The following is a 21,082-nucleotide window of genomic DNA, read 5'->3' as shown; positions in this document are numbered from 1 at the left end:
TATTTCGTTTAAGTTGACACCCCTGTTGATATCATAAGCCTAATCAATGTTTATTTGGCTGTGGGTCAGCCAACTCCCTTTTATCATTGGAGCATTTTTTTTAAAAAAAATCCAGCCAAGTTCAACTAAACATTCTGCTGACATACATTCCCACAGTAAAAGCTTCCTACATCTGCTGCTGTCAGTTCTCAAATGCTGGCTCAAAGCCTCCACCTGAGTTTGCAATGAAAAGCCTCAGTAATTTAAATAAATTCACAGGCTTCAACATCGACACATCATCATTTATCACAAAAAAAAGGAGCTTGCAGCAACCAAACACTTATCAAGGTTAAAAATGCCCAGTTATCTCATTATAAGTTATAAACCTGAATACTAATAGATTAAATTAGCATATCAAATACACTCATTTCCCCCAACAAATTTTCATTATTGTCAAGATTCAAAGAGCAACCATTAAAACAAAAAAGCTTTCTGTATACAGAAAAACATTTTTCATCCATCAGGGAATCAACAGTGTTTGCCTTCTGGTCAATGTTAATATAGCAAAACTCTCCCTCATATTAGTGCATTTTTTAGATTTATTTTTTGGTCCTCTTCCCCCATCACCTCAAGTTGGTTTTTTCCAGCTTTAGTTCCGACTCCTCTGTGAGCTGAGAGCCAGTTCAAAGTGGAAAGCATTATTTTTAGATTCAGTTTCTTTTCCCAGGGAAATATAACACCAGATACAAAGAAACCTTTGTTAGCCTTGCTACGTTGTTCTTTTAGGCAAATAGAGAGACAGCCTTGTGAAAAACCGGCATCTGTAATTCAGACTGAAACAGTATGCCATTCCCTTTCTGAAGAGGAGCAGGTGATATGGTCCAGCTGGAGGTAGCTTCTATTGCTGAAAGCCAAGCTGCTAATGATCTGACCTGAAACTGTAAATGGCACATGCTTCAGGTTCAGACGCTGAACAGTGCTCTGCTGCCTTTTGGCATTCCGTTACCATTTGTGAAGAAGAGATCTCTGATTAAAAAAATACAGCAATCTTCTTTGCAGCTGTTTGCTTAATCAAGGCTGATCCACAGCATGCTTCAGGAAGCCGACCCAGACATATAATTTAGTGATCTGCATTTTCATTCAAACTTTTAAAATGTGTGTTTTATTGCTAATTCTTTAATTTGTGTTTTTAAAACAGTTTTTGTAGATTTTAACGGTGTTTTATCAAAACGTTTTACTATGTATAGTAGTGGTTTGTAAGTCTGGCAGATAAGTGAGACAGACCATGGGCCTTTTTCAGTACAGCATCCTTGCCTCACTGTGATGAACCACAAGTCAATGGGAAGGCCGCAAACAGGAGGTGAGCACAACAGCCCTCTTCCGTTCATACACCTAAGCAACTTAGAGGAATTTAAACTGGATAAACTCTTGCAGGAGATTTCATTTCTTAATGTAACACATAGGGATGCCTTAGGATTTCATTCAGTCTGCATTTTTAACAAACAGACCTCATTCACACCTTCCCAGTTTAACATATGAATTGAAATCGACCTTTGTTTTCACACTTCCCCAATTTTTGTGAGACAGTTCTTGGCTCGACAAATACCAAAATCTGTGTTTTAGGTTAAAATGCATACTAAATGCATGGATGTACAAAATCATGCTGTTTAAATAACTAATTCAGATTGATGTGAAAATAGGACACACGTGTGAAGATAAAAGAAGCTAACATGGACTGGAATAGACTAATCTATCCATTCCTACTATCATGTTGAGACTGAAATTCAAGAACAGTGTCTCACCTGAGCCTATTTTGACTTTTGGTCTGCCAGTTTACATTGATTATAATGCTGTCCACGTCCTTAACATTTTGTGTCCCCCCTCACCCACCTGCCTTCATTATGGTTGCTGTTATGATTTCCACTATGGACATTTCCTGGTTTAGGTCAATCAGTCTCTTTTCTTCTTATGAGTTCAAACAACCACATATGTCAGGCAACTAGACTATCAGCACAAATGCATCACCTTACATGAACTCCATTTCTAAAACAACCTTTTCAAATCTGAGTCTAAGCAGATTATAAGTGAGGGTATTTTTCTGTCTCAAGTCTATGAAGCAGACTTCATCTGGCAAATGCACTTCAATCACACTCCTTTGACACTGTTTCCAGTGCTGCAATATCCACTTCAAACGGTATAACTTTCTTCATTATGCCAGAAGCCACTTACATTTTCTTTTCGCTTTGTGGAAAACTCACTTATTGCCCTTTATGACTGCACTCATCCTCGTACTGCTGCCGAAGCAGAGGCAGGCAGCATTTGTATTCATTAAATTGAACCCACACAAAATAACAACCCTTAAAGAGACTGGCTGGAGAAAAACAAAGAACAAAGGAGGCTTAAGCAGGCACTACAGTAACTGAAAGGTGGTGGTGGGGGAGGGGCTGGAATCCACAAAACAATTCAGAGTCATTGCTTTATAGTAAGAAGTCAGAAGAGAGAACAGAAATTTTATTAAACCGAAGATTGGGTGGCAGGCAGGGGGAAAGGTGGGAAGAGAAGAATTGCCACAAATAAAATAGACCCAGTACAATCATTCTGTTAATATTTAGCTCAATAGTAATATTTCATAAATACAGATGTGGATTCAGGGCACTATGACTCAGTGGCGTAGCGTGGGGGGTGCAGGGGGGCCGGCCGCACCGGGCGCAACATCTGGGGGTTAGGGTTAGGAGGCGCAAATCCACGAGTTAGGGGGCGCAAATCCACAGGTTAGGGGGCGCAAATTACTTGCCCTGCCCCGGGTGCTGACAACCCACGCTACGCCACTGCTATGACTGGTTCCCCAGCTCAGGGCGCCACACTAAGGGGGCGGCTTCCTGCCTCTCCCAGAGCCGTCTTTCCCATTGGTGTTAGTGGTTCATTGCACCAGGGTACCGGCCTCTCAGGGGCACCCTAGTGAGTGGGGGAGCTGCGCAGCTTTGCCGGCAGCCTCCCCTTTCCCTGCACACCCGCCAGCTGCGCCCCGCCAACTATATGGCTGGCGGGCATGCAGCTTCCTTCCCAAGCCACCGCAGGAGGAGAGCGATCCCTGCAGAGGCTTAGGATGGATGCTGCGTGGCCTCTGCATCTGCTAAAGACGGCCATGCTCCCAGTCGTTGTCCTCCTCCTGCTTCCTGGCGAAAGGCAGCATGCAGCCTTCCTGGGCTGCCTTCTCAGGTGCCCTGATGCCAGAGAGCATGGCATCCTCCTCCAGCACGTTTTCTTGCTTGATAACTGCCACCACACCAGGGATTGGGGCGGTGGGGGAGGCAGAGGACATTTTCTACCGCCCCCTCCCTTGTTTTGGAGTTGCTGGGGGGGGCACTGGAGGGATCTTTGCACTACGGCCTTGGATATGCTTTAGATGGCCCTGCTCTTTCCAAAAGCCTAGTAAGCACCTGCTCAGCTTTGGGAAGGAGATGGGAGGGCTCTAAGACCCTGCCAGAGCCCTCACACAACCTTCCCAAAGCCCAGCACCTTGCTTACCCAGCTTTGGGAAGGCAGGGGTTGGGGCATTAAATTTTGGTCTCACATAGGGTGCCATATTACCAAAGTCTGCCTCTGTATAATTATGAGTAACATATGCAGTAACGTATAAAAGTGTGGCACTTACTGTAATACCTTCATGTTGCATACCACAACCCCCTCTCAAAAATAGCACTGAACAATGGAAAATATAGCTATCAATCCAAGAACTCTACTTAGGTATTTATCTAGTCATTTCTCCACCCATCTGCAAACAAAGAGACTTCAAATTCCTCACCTTATTCCCACTATCAGCATGTCAAAGTCTTGCTTCCTCTGCAACTCTTTATTTTTAAACCTAGTCATGTCCACAAAATATGCCACTTGTATAATGTGTAGCACCCAGGTCACTGTGTGATCCAACATTGGTAATAGAGAATTGGGAATGGTTACTGCAACTACCAGACCATATTCTGAGCATTTTATTTTCCATACTTCCCCATCTATTGAATAATTTCACTTCCCCCAGAGGATATTTAAGAAAATGCCCCCCGCTTCTGCTTTGCTTCCCCATGCTCTCAGATCCACAGAGAGAGTGTGCAATGTCTTGGATACACTTTCTTTTTCCAAACCACCTCTGTGCTTGTGGAGATGCTTTTTTCCACCTGAAAAAGCAGTTTCACAAACTTATACACATCACAGCAGTGGACTAGCACAAATGCATGCAGATCTTTGCTGGTTAAACCAAAATGTCAACCCCAGTTTTACAGCTTCCTTTGATGTGTGCAATTTGAGAAGGGGACAACCACAAAACTGAATCTGCACGCACAGCCAGGGCCGGCCACAGTTTCAAAAATATTGCTGTTCTAATGTTCATGGAGCACATAAGTCTTTGCTCACATCCCCACATCCAGCTCTGTTCAGGCTTAATGATTTTAAATCATTGAGAGTAATGCAGCATTGACAGAAATCTACACTTGGATGCACATTCAGGTGTGCCTTAAGATTCTGTTTCTCCTGTTCCTTGCTTAACTCATACAATGTTTGTGCATCTGGCCAAGCATTGTGTTTTTTCCCTCCATGGAAAATAAATCTGATAGAACTGGACATTGTGAAATTTCAGCATCAGAAGACTTACAATATCTACATTGTAATTAAACCTGTTCAGTTACTACTCTTTGCCATTGTATGGTCCAGCATGATAGGAAATTGATTAATACACAGATCAGATCCTGCAGATTCCATACAGCAAGGATGAATAACCTATGACTCTGTAAGTATTATTGGACTTCAATCCCCACCACCCCTATCCATCATGAACAATGGTCATATAGGGGTTGTGGTCCTGCAGCATCTGGAGGGGAAAAGGTTCCCCATCCTAGCCACAGAGAAAGTCTGGTCACTGAGACAAAATAAAGCAGCAACTTTACATTATGACACATTAGAACAGTAGAGAAAACTGACCACTTACCTTTTCTACAACCACCCTGGGAGCAGTGGTTGCCAGCGCCCCGGGCCACACAGAGGGGTTGGATGGGAGGGAAATGGATGTACACATGTGCATTCAACTGCCTAATGGCATCTGTGTCGCTCAGGTGATTACAGTAGATATAAGAAAAGAAGAGTCAGTAGCATAGCAGGGTCAGGTGGTACCCAGTGCAGGAAATTTATTGTCAAACCCCCCCCCCCTGAAATTTAGTTGGACTCCCAAGAGACTGCGATCTACTCACAGTATAAAAAGACTGGCTGTGATCTATCCATTGTCATTGCCAGGGGAAGGTTGGCCAAAGTTGATGTGTGTGGTTTTTTTTGGGGGGGGGTTACAGGGTTTGGGTTCTGATTTTAGGGAACTTCTCTCCTTCCCTACACCCTCTGCTTGTTTGCTCACCTGCCTCCTTCCCGTACTCTCCCTCCCTCCCTTCCTCCCTGCCTGCCTGCTTCCTCGAGCAGCCCAGGAGCTTGGGGCTGTCAAAACGAAGGGGGAAGGGGGGAAGGCAGCCGGCAAAGTGGCACAGCTCCCCCCCCCCATCACCCAACGGCTCGGGGTATGTGAGAGTCATGGGCGTGCCAAATGTCACCCCCCTAGGAGATGATATCCAGGGCGGAAAACCCCCACCGAAGCTACCTTGCTCTGCCCTTGAGAAGAGTCATTCCATTATCTGGAAGAATGCTAAGAATGGTCAAGTCTAGAACCTTCAAGGTGTTGTACCTGGTGGTAACCCACCAATATTGTAGGCAGTGTGTTCCCTGAGTTGTGAAGCATTCCAAGGCATGACCTCACCCACCTAGTGAGCCAGTAGCTCCAACAAAGCTGGAAGGACAACAAAGTTTTCAAGATGGGGTCAGGGATTTGTCCTGAAAATAACTCTGTCAGTCATGGTTGCCTAGGGCCCAGCACTAAAACATAGGCACAGTCTGCTACCTGCAGAAGTAAGCATTAAAACAGTCTCTGATGCTTAATGGATCTGAATTTCATGTTGATATAGTCAAAGGGAACATGAAAGACTAGGCCATAATAAAGAGGGCTGAGCACATCTTCCCCCAACCCAATGTGGGAGCCCACATCAGCTCCAGCCAACTCAGGCCAACCTGTCTGGAATCAATTCAGGGGCCGGGCAGATGGTTATTTAGGGTTTTTAAAGCCTAACAAAGCATATGGTTGGAATGGGGTGGGTAAAGAAGGAGATGCTTCATCTCCCCCCTATCCCACCTCACCTCACCCCACCAACTGAGAGCAGAAGGGTTCGATCCTGCTGGGTACTGCTTCCCAGGGACCACCCTGCAGCCCACAGGACTGACACTTCTGCCTGCTAGTTTGCTTCCCAAAGCTTTCCCTGTGGAGAAGACATTTGTGAATTCTGCAGCCAGCAGGATTAAATCATCTGCTCTTCTAGAGAGGATTCAATCCTAATGGGATCTGCTGGATCCAGTCCTGCTGCGTGCTGTTTCACAAGCACCTGCAAGATTCCTATAGGATTCAGGCCTGCTGCCGTCTGCTTCCCCAATGTGTTCCCTGAAGGGAACGCAGTGGCAAAGCAGACAACTGCATTTTCCCCTTCTGACACTTTACCCTCTGGCAGCCCTGGCTTGCTCCAGGTGGCCTGACCCAATCCAGGGCTTGACCAGAGTTGGCCCAAACCCAAATCTTCCCCCTAATTGGTCTTATCGATCTGTGCTTTGGGCAAATCTGGTGTACAGCCCTAGTAATACTTTTGTTCATCTTTAAAGTGCCACAAGATTTCTTGTTATTTTTGAAGCAAGAGACTAACACAACTGCCTCAGGAAATTGCCACAAATCTAAGTGTCTCTGGTAATTGCCCAGAACTGCTACATACAATCCCTTTGGTATGATACATGATTACATTACGTGATTTTGTTATTTTTTAGTCTGTCCTGCTTGTCTGCTTGCCTGCCAGGCACAAAGACAGCCTGATCCATTCATTTGGCAAATAGGTCTCCTTAGGAAACCAAGGCTGTCTTCTGGCTTTGTGCTACTTTTTAAGTCAATGAATACCAAACATTTGTCTGGAGGTGTGGTGGGGGAATGAATAATTAACTATAGTGTTTTCTTTTTCAAATGCATTTTCATCCAAAAGGTATAAAAATGGCATTACCCCCAGATTTTTTCTTGCTTGGTTACACTTGAAGGGTTCTGCCTTAAATTTGCTTTATGCGTAATCTCCTTATCACAGTTTGATTGAGCGAGTGGTGCCATGTGGCTGTCTTGTTCAAATTAAAATATTCCACTGTAGAATTTGCAGACTGGGAAGGTTTCCAGGCACACATGGAATAAAGTACAGTTTGTTTATCACAAGGGACAGGGAAGGCAGAATGAATTGCAGGTATTGCCTTTTTCAAAGCATATGTCAAAGTACACGGCGACAGCGAGACCCAAAATTAAAGTTTCTCTTCATTACCTCATTTCAACCGTTTAAAAAGCTCTTCTGAGTTTTGTCCTCTTTTAAGAAAATATTCCTTAAGGCTACAATCCTATAAACACTTACCTGGGAACAACCCCTACTTAATTCAATTGGACTTACTTTTGTAGATGTGTAGGATGGCACTGTATGTTATCCATAGGCACATAGGAAGTTTCCTTATACTGAGACAGACCGTTGCACATCTTGCTCAGCATTGTCTACCTTGAAAAGCACTGGCTTTCCAGAGTTTCAGAGTCTGTCCTAGCCCTATTTGAAGATGCTAAGGACCACATTCTACTCACCTTCCTCCACCTTGGACTGCCCTCCCCCCCAGCTCCTACCTTACCGGTGATGTCACACACCATAATCACTGGTCCCCTCTCCTGGGTCACTTCCTTGTCTCCTGCCTCCACCACACACTCTTCAGAGCCCTGCCAATCCCTGACATGATATCACTGCTCCTGAGAATGTTTCCAGAAGAAAAGGATGAAACTTAACTTTGACTATATTAAGGAGGAGGAGGAAGAGCAGAGACAGGAGACAAGGAATTCCGCTTGGCTCCACCTTCATTGTCTTTGACACACTACTTTCTTAGACTTGTTCACTTTACAGTGAGGAGGAGTAACCCCTAGAGAAACTAGAGCTCTAAGACCTTATATTAACACTGCCCAGCAGGCCATTGGATGACCACTGTGCTTTGTTATTTCCCTTTTAATGTTTTGGTGGAGTTGACCACTTCAGAACTTTGTTTTGCAAGAAGGTTGTGGCTTTGATGGTGTTTTAAGCGGGTTGCTGTGAAGTTGTGTTGGGTCCCAAAGCTATGAATGAATACAGTGTCAGACTTTGGATTTTCAGTTTCAGAAATGCACTATGCAGTGCCAAAATTCAGTGCCCCCCACCTCTCGGCTTCCATTGTTTGCCATTATTGTGGCCCCCTGCAGCGCCATCTCAACACAGTTCCCAGTGTGGGTAAACTGATCGTGGTCCCCTAAATCCAACTCTGATGAATGAATGGACAGATAGATAGAATCTTTCTATTAGCTTTGGTACACAAGAGTTTAAGCTGCCAGGTGGTAAGACTGCTTTGCTTTTATCAGTAGCATCCTAATTAGAATCAAGCAACAGTAGCTGCATATACATTGATATGAAAATCTCCCCTGATGACTTTTGCCCTGCCACGTAGATAGATTTTAACAAACTATTAAATATGCAGCAGATGTGGCATGAAAAAATATGACCACCGTAGGCATGGCAGCAAGTACACAGAGCCATGAAAAGGTGGCATTGACAGTATAACTATCAGGGTTTAAAATGAGTTTAGAGCCTATCCTTTCTGAAACACTTGCTTTGTGTAATGTTAGACAGATTTACAGGTGGGGTTAGCATCCCAATCTAAGGCAATTCTTAAAAAATCAGAAAAGTTACATATCAAAGATCCCTACCACTATACACTTTCCCCCCTGGCTGTGTTACCTTTAATTGCTTCCCTGTGTGCAACGGTAAGTACAGAAATGGGTTCCTACTTCCATTTTTCCCTATCACTACAGCTTCCATTACAGCAGGGTTGTTAGTTGTCGGGCACAGTTTGCATTATTGGCTGAACCCAGAAAAGACAGTTCTTCAAACAGTAAAAGGCACAGCTGTGTATATTTTAGCTGAGCAATGTTAGATCCCCCCCTTCATTTAAGCAAGGAGTGTTGAAAGACACCAATGACAAAAAGGAGTAGTGTTGACAAAGTCCATAGCACCACATGTAGCTCTTCTTGAAGCAAAGTACAATGCATTATCCTTCTTAAAAGTGAGACATGATCATTTATCCTGCTTGGAGCATTCCTATAATTTTTATTTTATTTTTTATTTTATTTTTTTGCAGAACTTAGAAATGAAAAGTCTTGGTTTTAAAAAGACCAAGGGTGAATAAACCTAGCCGACGATATTACTGCAAAATGCATAAGGTTAGAAACTATATATATAAAAATATTGCCAATATTTCATCAGTGTTGTGTTTTGTCTTGAAAGTAGGATAGACATAATAATTTGGTGCGGCGTTGACATCTCAGTGGCTGAAAGTCTAGTGCCATTGTAGACCTGAATTAAGCCCAACAACAACAACAACAATTTATCATTTATACCCTGCCCATCTGGCTGGGTTTCCCTAGCCACTCTCAGCCGCTCCCCCCAAAATATTAAAAACAGGATAAAACATCAAACATTAAGAACTTCAGATGTCTTCTAAAAGTCAGATAGTTGTTTATTTCCTTGACATCTGATGGGAGGGCATTCCACATCAATTCAAAGTCCAGTTTGCAGCACCAGACAGTTATCTCTTGAAGTGTTAGTGTTCCAGAAAGCAGCTGTAAAGAATTAAGCTTCTTTAATGACTATAAGTTTCAACTGTAATTTTAAAAGATACAAATAAAAGTCTGCATGGTTAGTAAGTAAGGACACTTTGTTACCAAGGCAGATTAATGGGGGCATTATTTGTTTCCCAATATACGTTTGCTAATTTTATCTGAAACTCTGCCAGTTTTCTGTTTAGTGTGTTATTGAGGTCAAACACTCTGGATGTGTAAACATTATAATTACCTATTTTGCCTTGATTTTGATTTTATTAGAAATATCAGTCTCCAAGGAACTGTAAATGTCAGTAGTCAGTGATGCTTAACTGTAGTGGATCTCCTGGGATTAAAGCAGGCAGATGCCATTGAAAACGTATGCCATTAATCAAGAGAAAATAGTTCTGCTGCTAAAGATGTAGCCACTTAAACCCCACACGACTTTGCTGGAGAAACTACACAAACGCTTGTTTTCTCAAGGAAAACATTGACTTAGTTGATTCTTCCCTATTGCTACATCAAATTAAACCATAAGTGTTTGTCCAGTGGCTGTTTTGATAGCTGGTGTCATGTAAATGGTGAATGTGTTGTGTACACAGGTGCTTTGTTGTGTGTTCATGTGGTGTAGTGGGTAGAGTGTTGGACCTCAGAGACCAGGGTTCAAATCTTCACTCATTGAGTGACCTTGGCCAGTTGCTGTTTCTTAGCCTAACTTCTCTCACTGAGTTGTTGTTAGGAGAAAATGAGGAGGGGAAGAATCATTATGCTACCTTAAGCTTCTTGGAGGGAGGGTAGGATCTAACCAAGTAACTAAGAAAATAAAGCAGAGATTTTCCAAGGAGAAAAGAAACTTGAATGACAAACCTAAAAATACCTATTAGAGAGCAAATCCTGTTGAATGCATAATCACAGTAATGTTGGGTTGTTAGGGATCCCAAGGGTCATACCTTCAGTCAGGGAGATTCTGCCAACTTCTGTGGTAGTCCATTCCACGTCCAAACAGCTCTTACCACCAGAAACTTTTTTTTTGGAATCTCCTTTCTTTTAATTTGAATCAATTCAAATTGGGTCCTACCCTCTGTAGCAACAGAAAACAAGCTTGATCCATTTTCCATATGACAGCCCTTCAGATATTTGAAGATGACCATCATCTCATCTCCCAAGTCTGCTTTTCCCCCAGCTAAACACACCCAGCTCCCTCAACCATTCCTCATAAGGCTTGGTTTACAAAACCCTTTATCATATTGGTCACTTTCCTCCATGCATGTTCCAGCTTGTCAATAGCCTTCTTAAACTGTGGTGCCCAGAACTGTACACAAGACTCTGGGTGGGGTCTGACCAACATTGTGGAATTTACTTCAGAATATGGACAATATCCTGGAAGAAGTGTTACAAGATAAGCTGAAATCCTGAAGGCTGGCTGCAGGTTTTTCACAGCACTCCCACTAAGAAAAAGATATGGAAGAGTTACATGAAAGATGATGGGACAATCTAATCAAAATTATTTGTTTTCATTGCTCAGGGTCCATATAATGGAAATGTGTTTGCACAAAAATAGTTCCTCTAAATCTTTGACAGCAAGCTGCCAAGACATTTTGAACAATTTTTTTAGTACAATTAACCTTGAGCTAAAATTCTATTATGATTTTTACCTGAACAGGTAAAATACTGGCTATCTTGTTATGTTGGGATGCGGGTGGTGCTGTGGGTTAAACCACAGAGCCTAGGGCTTGCCGATCAGAAGATCGCGGTTCGAATCCCTGAGATGGGGTGAGCTCCCGTTGCTCAGTCCCTGCTCCTGCCAACCTAGCAGTTCGAAAGCACCTCAAAGTGCAAGTAGATAAATAGGTACTGTTCTGGCAGGAAGGTAAACGGTGTTTCTGTGCGCTGCTCTGGTTCGCCAGAAGCGGCTTAGTCATGCTGGCCACATGACCCGGAAGCTGTACTCCACCTCCCTTGGCCAATAAAGCTAGATGAGCGCCGCAACCCCAGAGTCGTCCGTGATTGGACCTAACGGTCAGGGGTCCCTTTATCTTTATCTTGTAATAGTCGGATTTCAGTTCCTCTTTTGTGACCTGGGTGTAATAATTATTTGTTATACTCTCCATTAATCCTTACAACATTCCAGTAAGAGTGGTAACTTTTTTCTGCTATTAGCTTTCTTTTTTAATGGGTATGTAAGATTAAACGTAGCTCAATGGTCTCCAATAAATATCTACTTTAGGTGGAATGTAAACCCTATTCTTAAAGCAGGGTACTCTTGGTACAAAGAGAGGGAGAAATATTTCATGTAAATTGTAAAAAAAAGTTAAATGCCCCTAGAACAGCAGTAACCAAACTGAATAGCACTCCTTACCAAGAAAACCCCCAATAATTTTGGCCGTTGTCTTATAAAAAAGAAATCCTTTGCCATTAAACATTAGAAGAGCCCTGCTATATTCACACAGTGTTTTCCACCAGAGAAAGGGAAACATTTTTACCTGAAGTGCCACATTTTCTTCTGGGCAACCTTCCAGGAGCCATGTGTCAATTTGGGGTAAGGCCAGAGGCAAAAGAGGGTTAGGCAAAAAATAAAGAAGTAATTTTTACATTTTATTTAATGGAGTAGCTTCTTCACATTCACACATGCTTCTTTATGCTCAATCCAGGCCAGCAAAAATCTTCATCAGTGTTGGATGGCAAATTCCAAAATCACTAAAGGAGGGTTCAAAGCATGGTTAAGTAAGAGGTATTCCTCCAAAGGATGTGGATCTTGGGAGTTTCGAGGGCAGACAGATAGGCTTGAAGCATTCCCCCTTTCTGTAGCAGAGGTTTGGGTGTGTGCTATCTTGCTATCATTCAGGCTGAGTAAATAAGAATTATGACCATCATCCTGGAACACAACACCATGAGACTAAGGAGGCTGGAGAGGTTGTCTGGCGTCATGATAAAAGGACACGGAGAACAATCGGTGAAAAGGCATGCATACAGCATGTTCTGACTGGGTAGTTGTTGTAAGGGAAAGCTTTGATTACCGTAAGTTGTTTCCATTTGGCACAAACCCACAGAAAATAATGACAGCGAGTCCTTGTCAAAAAGACCATTAGGTGAAGAACCTGTAGCCGCAGCAAGAACAAGATTCTATTTTCGCCTTTGGTGGCCATAAACTTGGATGGCTTTAAAATTTATGGAGGATGGTCCATCCATCACAGAGGATGGATTTGTAGCATTTGAATGCAGAGGCTCTCAGAAATATAAAATCTCAAGAAGGCTTGAGGAAGAAAGAGGGTTTATTTGTTTCTTATTCTGAAGAACATTCAGATTTGTAAGATAGGAAGACCAACAGGTCTGTGCTCAGCTCAGCCGCCTTTGTGTTTGCATTTAATATGTTCTTAACTTATGATTTTATTGTTCTTTTTTTGTTTTGTTTTTATAGTGTTGTAAGTCTCTGTGATATATTTTTTATGATACAGTGGTAGATAAATATTTTTTAGAAATAAATAAATAAAGCTGATGCATTGCAGTTATTACATAAAGGGAAAGAAGGGAAGTGGACCTCAGGGACAAATAAGGAAGAGAGAGAAGGATATGGATGCACTTTGCAAAAAACGAATGCTGCACAAGCACACAGTTCACACATGGTAATGAGGAAAATAAAACAGAATCAATACATTTTACTGTAGGTTAACCTTCTGGAAATGATGTCCCAGGAAAGCCCGTACGGCTCAGAAAAATAGACGCTAAACTACTTCTGAAAACACCAGCTGCTTTTAGTGTTTCCTTTCGCTTATGAGGCTTGAAATGTTCTTAATGATTATGCTAACTGGAAAGGTTTGCTAGTCTATTCAGGAAATGAGAAGACAAGATCTTCTAAGAGATTAAAAGCCAGGTATTGAACTATGGAGGTTTGGCTACCACACTTGGCTACCATAGCTAATTGGAATGGGCCTGGGTTTTCTAAGCTTCCCCCCACCCTCTTGGGAAGAAATTGAAGTGTTCCCCAAATACGCTGTACTAAATACAGTTTAGTCAGATTTGCATTGTTTGCAGTCAATGGCTGTTACAATATAAATCACAAAAACAAGCATTAGGAATGCAGGAAGTTGCCTTATATGGAGTCAGACCATTGGTCCACCTAGCTCAGTATTACACTGACTGGCAGTGGCTAACCAATGTTTCAAACCAGGACACTTGTCCAGCCAGAATCTGAACCTGGGACCTTCTGCATGCAAAAAAAAGATGCTCTACCATGGAGCCACAGCAATCAAAGTGTAAGTTAAAACATCCATTTTAAGCACTACAGCTTTGATAAAGTTTCCAAAATCTTTTAGATTTTAAAAATTCCTTCAGCAGGAGCCAGTTAAAAGGTAAACGTTTAAATGATGAGGCTAATCTTCTTAGTAATTTTTATTGAAAAATTGATGTGCTTTTGCTAAAACATCACCACCGGAAATTTGAATATATTTCTCAATCATTATTTGATAATAAAATGTAGGAGAAGTAACCAGCCCCTGTAAAAGCAGCTAGATCCTTGAATTTGCAGATTAAAAGATCATTTTAATGGGAGACTTAAATGGAGTTCCAACTTTAGTCAAAGACAGATCAGCCAGGAAAAAAGAGACCAAAGAAGGTAAATTGCCAAAAACTTTTTTTGACATGACTCAAAATTTAAAGCTGATAGATATCTGGAGAGTGAGACACATGTTTGATAGAGAGTATACCTTTTACAGCCAGGATGGTAGGGAAAGACCTGCCAAAAAAGTTGAAAAACATCTTCATGTATGCGACAACAGCCGTGAGAGTTCTGGTAGCACAAGGATGGAAGACTGAAGAAACTCCGACTAAAGAATCATGGCAAGAAAAATTGATGGACTATGCAGAACTGGCAAACTGACACATAAACTACGAAATAAGGATAACTGTGACTTTAAGAATGAATGGGAACCTTTCGCAAAGTATTTGAAGATGCAACAAAGCGAACTGGACTCCTTGGCAGGTTTTGAATAAACATTCACAATTTTTTTAATGATAATAATAAGCTAAACAGTTGGAGGATCTATACAACTCTGTAACATGCAGAAAATAGCATTATTGGAGAAACCAAAGACTGGAACTGAGGGAAGTCGGGGGGTGGGGGTGGGGGGGATGGGTTTTATGGGGGGAGGAAAAATGGGGGGGAATAAGGATATGTTTTTGGAAAATATGTTTTGTTATAATTTTGAATAAAATTTATTTTAAAAAAAGGTCCTTAAAGAAAAATAATAATCAGATAAGCAAACTAAGGGTTTTTGCCCCAAAGAAGTATGTACAATATCCTATTAAGGAAGAAAAAGAGAAGATTATACTAATAAATTATGGAGAGATATTTTAGTTAATGAAAATTTAAAAAATAGTTCCAGAACCTTTAACATTGGCAAATTCCAATGTTAAATGTCAGGACCAGCCCATTCAGGAGACAAGGTGAGGCAACAGCCTCAGGCAGCAGAGTCCACAGGGGCAGCCAATACTGATGTAGATATTTATCCCCCCCCCTTTGTTTCTGATGTGCAGCTTCACTCACCCTTGCTTCCCTGGCAGAGAGGGTGGTGCCATTTTGTGGTTTGACTCAGGTGCCAAAATTTCTTGGACTGGCCCTGTTTAATGGAATGTTTTCAAATATATTCAGTGGTACTCTTCAGAAGGTCCAAGCAGTGCCTGTTGTGTTACATGGAATAGTAAAGGGGACAACTTTTGACGTAGGTGCCAACTCCTAGGGGTCGTGGGGGCTTCGCCCCCCCAAATAAAATATTTGAGGGGGCTAGGTCCCCACAAAGTTGATGGGCATTCCCATTCAAATAGTGTGTATGCACTGCATCATTTGATCAATTATGTGTGGCGGGGCTTACCTGGGACCCCACAATATTTTATTCAAGTTGGCACCCCTGATTTTTGATATGTTACCAGAATTAGCCACCTGTTACTGAAACAGAAGTAAAATTCCTTGTGAAGATTCTTTCCCCAGGGAAAGTCCCAGGGAGGGACATGTTTTGTTGCTTGATTCCCCCCTCCCCTGCCCATTTTGACCCATTCTAGTGGGCTCCGGTCTTGGCCACTTTGTTTATAACAATAAACTCAACAGGAATGCTGCTGGTTGGCTGGATAGCTAGTATTTTATTCCCGATTGAGGATGACTCAGATGTTCTTTGTATTTATTTATTTATTTATTTCATAAAATTTATATATTGCTTGGTTTTAAGAATACCTCAAAGTGGTTTACAAAAAGAATAAAACAGAAGAAGAAGAAGAAGAAGAAGAAGAAGAAGAAGAAGAAGAAGAAGAAGAAGAAGAATTTATTATTTATACCCCGCCCATCTGGCTGAGTTTCCCCAGCCACTCTGGGCAGCTCCCAATCAAGTATTAAAAACAATACAGCATTAAATGTTAAAACTTCCCTGAACACTATTTAAAACATTAAAACCATCAATAAACTAACAAACACATCAGCATCCTAGGTATCTGGGTAGGCTTGCCTAAACAAAAGTGCTTTTAGTAGTAGGCTCCTGCCTGATATCAATATATAGAATCATAGAGTTGGAAGGGACCCCAAGGGTCATCTAGTCCAACCCCCTGCATTGCAGGAATCTCAGCTAAAGCATCCATGACAGATGGCCATCCAACCTCTGCTTAAAAATGACGCCAGACTATATGACAGCAGGCTATCTCCAGTTTGATTTAGCATTATGCCCAGTTAACCAATCTATTTCTCCCCAAGACATTTCTTCATTTCCTGAAGAATAAACAAATTTATTCTTAGTCTACTATAATGAAATCACACAATCAATATAATAACAAATGATTCTTAGCTTATTTCAACACATATGTGTATGGATGCGCATGTGGATTTGCATAACTGCTTGAAGTTGTAATGCCACAACTTTATTTTCTTCTTTTGCTGCAAAGGGTACCTTGATGCCTATATACATAATCTTAAATCCAATTGCCTCAGTTTATCCAAGCTCTCTTTTGAGCTGAGGTTTATGGCAATTTCATTGAACAAACCTACAGAAATCATGTCAAGTTTCCCATACTAGTATTTAAATAATAAGCCCAGTTCTTATGTAACAGAATGATCCAGAACCATATACTGTACTTAAAACAAAGTGAATATTTCATTTAAATGATCTCTGGCTTTGCTTGCATCAGCTGAAGTGTGTGCACAAAGTGGAAAAGGAGCGTAGCTATGCAAAATATTTAGTCAGATGCAATTGACTAATTGAAGTCAGCAGGTCAGTTGGAATCTGACAACTGGCACAAATAAGTGACTGTTGTATGTCTAAAAATCATCTGCGGAAGCTTTCATTTCCACTGAATAGTCAGAATGCATCCTGCTGTTCCTAATATACCTAATTTACTGAGAAGAAATTAGCATAGGGATGCTTCCAGATGGGGTCTTAATACAGCACACAGATAATTCAGATATCACAAACAAGTACATGGAAGCAGTTTTTCTTCTTCTTAGCATCAGATTTTCCACAAAAAAGGCTAACTCCTGATTGAACAGAGAAAATTGCAGGCAGGCATTTTGATGCTGATGACGTCATGCGAAAACTATCAAAAAAACAAGCAACCCAACTTTGCAAAAAATTCCATCCATAAGCAGCACCAATCCCATAATAATCAAGTGTCTGGAAGCACTCTGTATCATACCCTCCAGCATTCCTCTGATGAAAATAGGGACATCCACGCCACAAGACCTTAGATGCAGATTTTCTGCTGTCAGGTTTGTACATATTCCCTTAGAGCCAAACTTAATGTTATTGCAGAGGTGCTTGAATGCTTCTCCATCACTTTAAAGTTTTTGCAAAGAGTAGCTGCAGGAGGAAAGTTGATATGCTGATTGGGGCCACAGTGTAGGAGAGGCGAGGGAGTTTAATCCCTTTCCCTTGTACCATCCCAGTGTTTTTTTGGGGGGTGTACTCCAAAGCTTCTATGTGTTTTTCTACTAAAAATATGCCTGTAGATCCAAGATGATCTTCCAGCTGTTCTAGACTTCAATTCCCATCAGCCCCAGACAGTATGGTCTATGGTCAGGGATTACATCCAGGCAAAGACAACTATGGGGTTGTGTCTCTCATCTTGCTTTCAGGCCAAGGGAGATGGGGTTTGTCCACAGACAGCTTTCCGGGTCATGTGGCCAGCGTGACTAAACTGCTTCTGGTACAATGGAACACCATGATGGAAACCAGAGCACACAGAAACGTTGTTTACCTTCCCGAGACAGCAGTACCTATTTATCTATTTGCAGTGACATGCTTTCGAACTGCTAGGTTGGCAGGAGCTGGAACAGAGCTCATCCCATCACATGGATTCAAACCACTGACCTTCTGATCAGCAAGTCCAAGTGTTTAGACCACAGCGCTACCCGCATCCCTGTTAATTGCTCAAAGGCACTTTGTTGTTGTTTAGTCGTTCAGTCGTGTCCGACTCTTTATGACTCCATGGACCAGAGCACGCCAGGCACTCCTGTCTTCCACTGCCTCCCGCAGTTTGGTCAAACTCATGTTAGTAGCTTTGAGAACACTGTCTAACCATCTCGTACTCTGCCGTCCCCTTCTGCTTGTGCCCTCAATCTTTCCCAGCATCAGGGTCTTTTCCAGGGAGTCTTCTCTTCTCATGAGGTGGCCAAAGTATTGGAGCCTCAGCTTCAGGATCTGCCCTTCCAGTGAGCACTAAAAAAAGCTAAACTTCCCCCCACAATGTATCCTTACTAAAAGAGCTAGAACAATTTCCTAAACATTTTCTTTTAAGTAAAAGAGGTTGTGCATTGTACCAATGCTCAGTAAAGGATGCCCTACCCTTGATCCACACACCCCAATATAAATGCCACCACATGGGAATGCTGTGTTGAGTCAGAGGAAAGACCCAAGTGACAGGCTGGCATTTAAATAGACCTTGGGATGGCACAAAAATCTGCTGCTACACTGTGCCAGCATAAAGCTTCCCACACACTTGATCTTATGCACTCTGGGAGAAAAGCATGAAGCCCCCAGTCTCATGGCCAACCTAACTGTGCATAAATTAATTATTGGGGTTCTTATAGGTTCCTATTCCACTATGCTTGAAAAGACCCCACTATATATTTGAAATATAGAACTGATTGATCCAATTTTTCAGAAAATCCTCCTCCTTTCTAAGGTTAAAAAAAATTCCACATTTTAAGGTCATCTGTTTAGTTCAGGTTCATCATCTCTTTTCATCCAAACCCAGTTGCTTTTCGTTTGACATTTAATTTGATTTTCCACACCTTTGACATAAGCTTCAATTCTCATTACCTGGGGTCTTTTTCATTTGTTCTTTTGTTTCTGCTGATGAAAAAAGGGACCATCAAGCATTTAAGTAACAGAATGAACATTTGGTATCGGTGGACATGAGTTAAAATTTAGTTTTCTCAGTTGGTTTCCAGGCTCTCCTTTGTAGAATTGTTTTTAAAAGAAACATTATTATATAAACCAAAGGAAGAGAATCACTAACCCAAAAAGGAAGAGACAGACTGATTTCAGGCTGATATAAATACTCCCACTTGTCACTGAAATGTCTTCCATCTGGATACAACAGCCACCTTCTGCTCCTCATTTTATGCTAAGATTTAAAATCAAGCAACAATACAGAGACTATCGCATGGCAGTCATCTCATGCATCTACTATAAACTTTTGGTCTCAGATTAGTTACTCAGTGATCCACAGTTCAATTCTATATTTGCCTACTCAGAGGTACCACTGCATGCCATAAGGCTTACTCCTAGGAAAGTATGTAAATCCCTAATCAATGAAGTACATCCAGTTGAGTTTGCAATTACTGGGCCTTCGTTCTGAGAAAATGTGTTTAGAGTGACTCTGGGACTAAGGCTGCAGTCTTTGGTATTATTGGTGAAGTTTAAAGGTAAAGGTAAAGGGACCCCTGACGATTAGGTCCAGTCATGACCGACTCTGGGGTTGCGGCGCTCATCTCGCTTTATTGGCCGAGGGAGCCGGTGTACTCCGGGTCATGTGGCCAGCATGACTAAGCCACTTCTGGCAAACCAGAGCAGCACACGGAAACACCGTTTACCTTCCCTCTGGAGCGGTACCTATTTATCTACTTGCACTTTAATGTGCTTTCGAACTGCTAGGTTGGCAGAAGCTGGGACCGAACAATGGGAGCTCACTCCATCACGGGGATTCGAACCGCTGACCTTCTGATCAGCAAGTCCTAGGCTCTGTGGTTTAACCCACAGCGTCCCCCGCATCCCCCCTTTACTTGGTGAAGTTTACTTCCAAGTAAACTCGCATAGGACCACACACTGAGTTGCAAGTGGAGCTTGAAAGAGAGTTCTACTTTGGATTTGCTGCTTTTCTACATTAGCTGACAAAGGAGAACAGAAGTAATCAATTGCACTGTCCCACCTTCCTCTTGATTAGCCATCCAGGCTATCCAAGATGCTTCCCCACCAAGTATATTTGCACATATTTTGGGTGAACCAATGCTTTATGCCTGATCTTAAGGCAGTCTTGCAATATCTGGCCGATCTTCAATTACAGCTTCCTGGGGATGTTGCTTTACAACTTTCATAGTTGGTGCTTGTATCAAATAATAGAAAGGGTTGAGGAGGGGAAGGACAAGAAACAACACATGGGGGAAAGCTGTAGCTCAGTGCTAGGACACATGCTTTGCATGCAAAATGTCCTAGGTTCAATCCCTAGCATCTCCAGGGAGATCAGGGAAAGATAACTGCCTGAAACCCTGGAAGGCCACTGCCAGTCTTTGTTGACATAACTGGGCTAGATGAACGAATGGGTCTCACTCAGTGTAAGCTGACTTTCTATTTTTTCTGTGGCAGAGTTAAAACAGACCATGGCTTGATGGCATGAATACAACTGCCAAGGTGAGGGAGTTTATAATGAGCAAGTTATCCCATTATGTCTGACAATCAATCTATTGATAGTGTCGGAGGTGTCTTGGGAGATAGGAAGATATACGATATACGATATGTGATATACGATATCTTTATTGTCATTGTCTATGCAGAACAATGAAATTGAAAAACTACATAAAACTACATAAAAACTACATAAAACTACATAAAAACTACATAAAACTACATAAAAACTACATAAAACATTCAAAACCCCCTAAAAACTCTGAAACCCCATTTTAAGATGTGGTCAATAGGGCCAATATTGTGTGGAATGCCCTCCTACCTGCTTGGATGTCGCCAACATGCCCCCCCCCATGCTTGCCCACAAATATTTACTCCAAAGAAACTTTGTACCCTGCAGCTAGCCTCAGCATTCATCAGAGAGGATGGAAGTTGTAGTCTAGAACCACTGGAAGGGCTCCACACC

The sequence above is a fragment of the Podarcis pityusensis genome, assembly GCF_964106645.2.
Source record: "Podarcis pityusensis genome assembly, chromosome: 10".
Classification (NCBI taxonomy): domain Eukaryota; kingdom Metazoa; phylum Chordata; class Lepidosauria; order Squamata; family Lacertidae; genus Podarcis; species Podarcis pityusensis.
Note: the sequence above shows the minus strand (reverse complement) of the source record.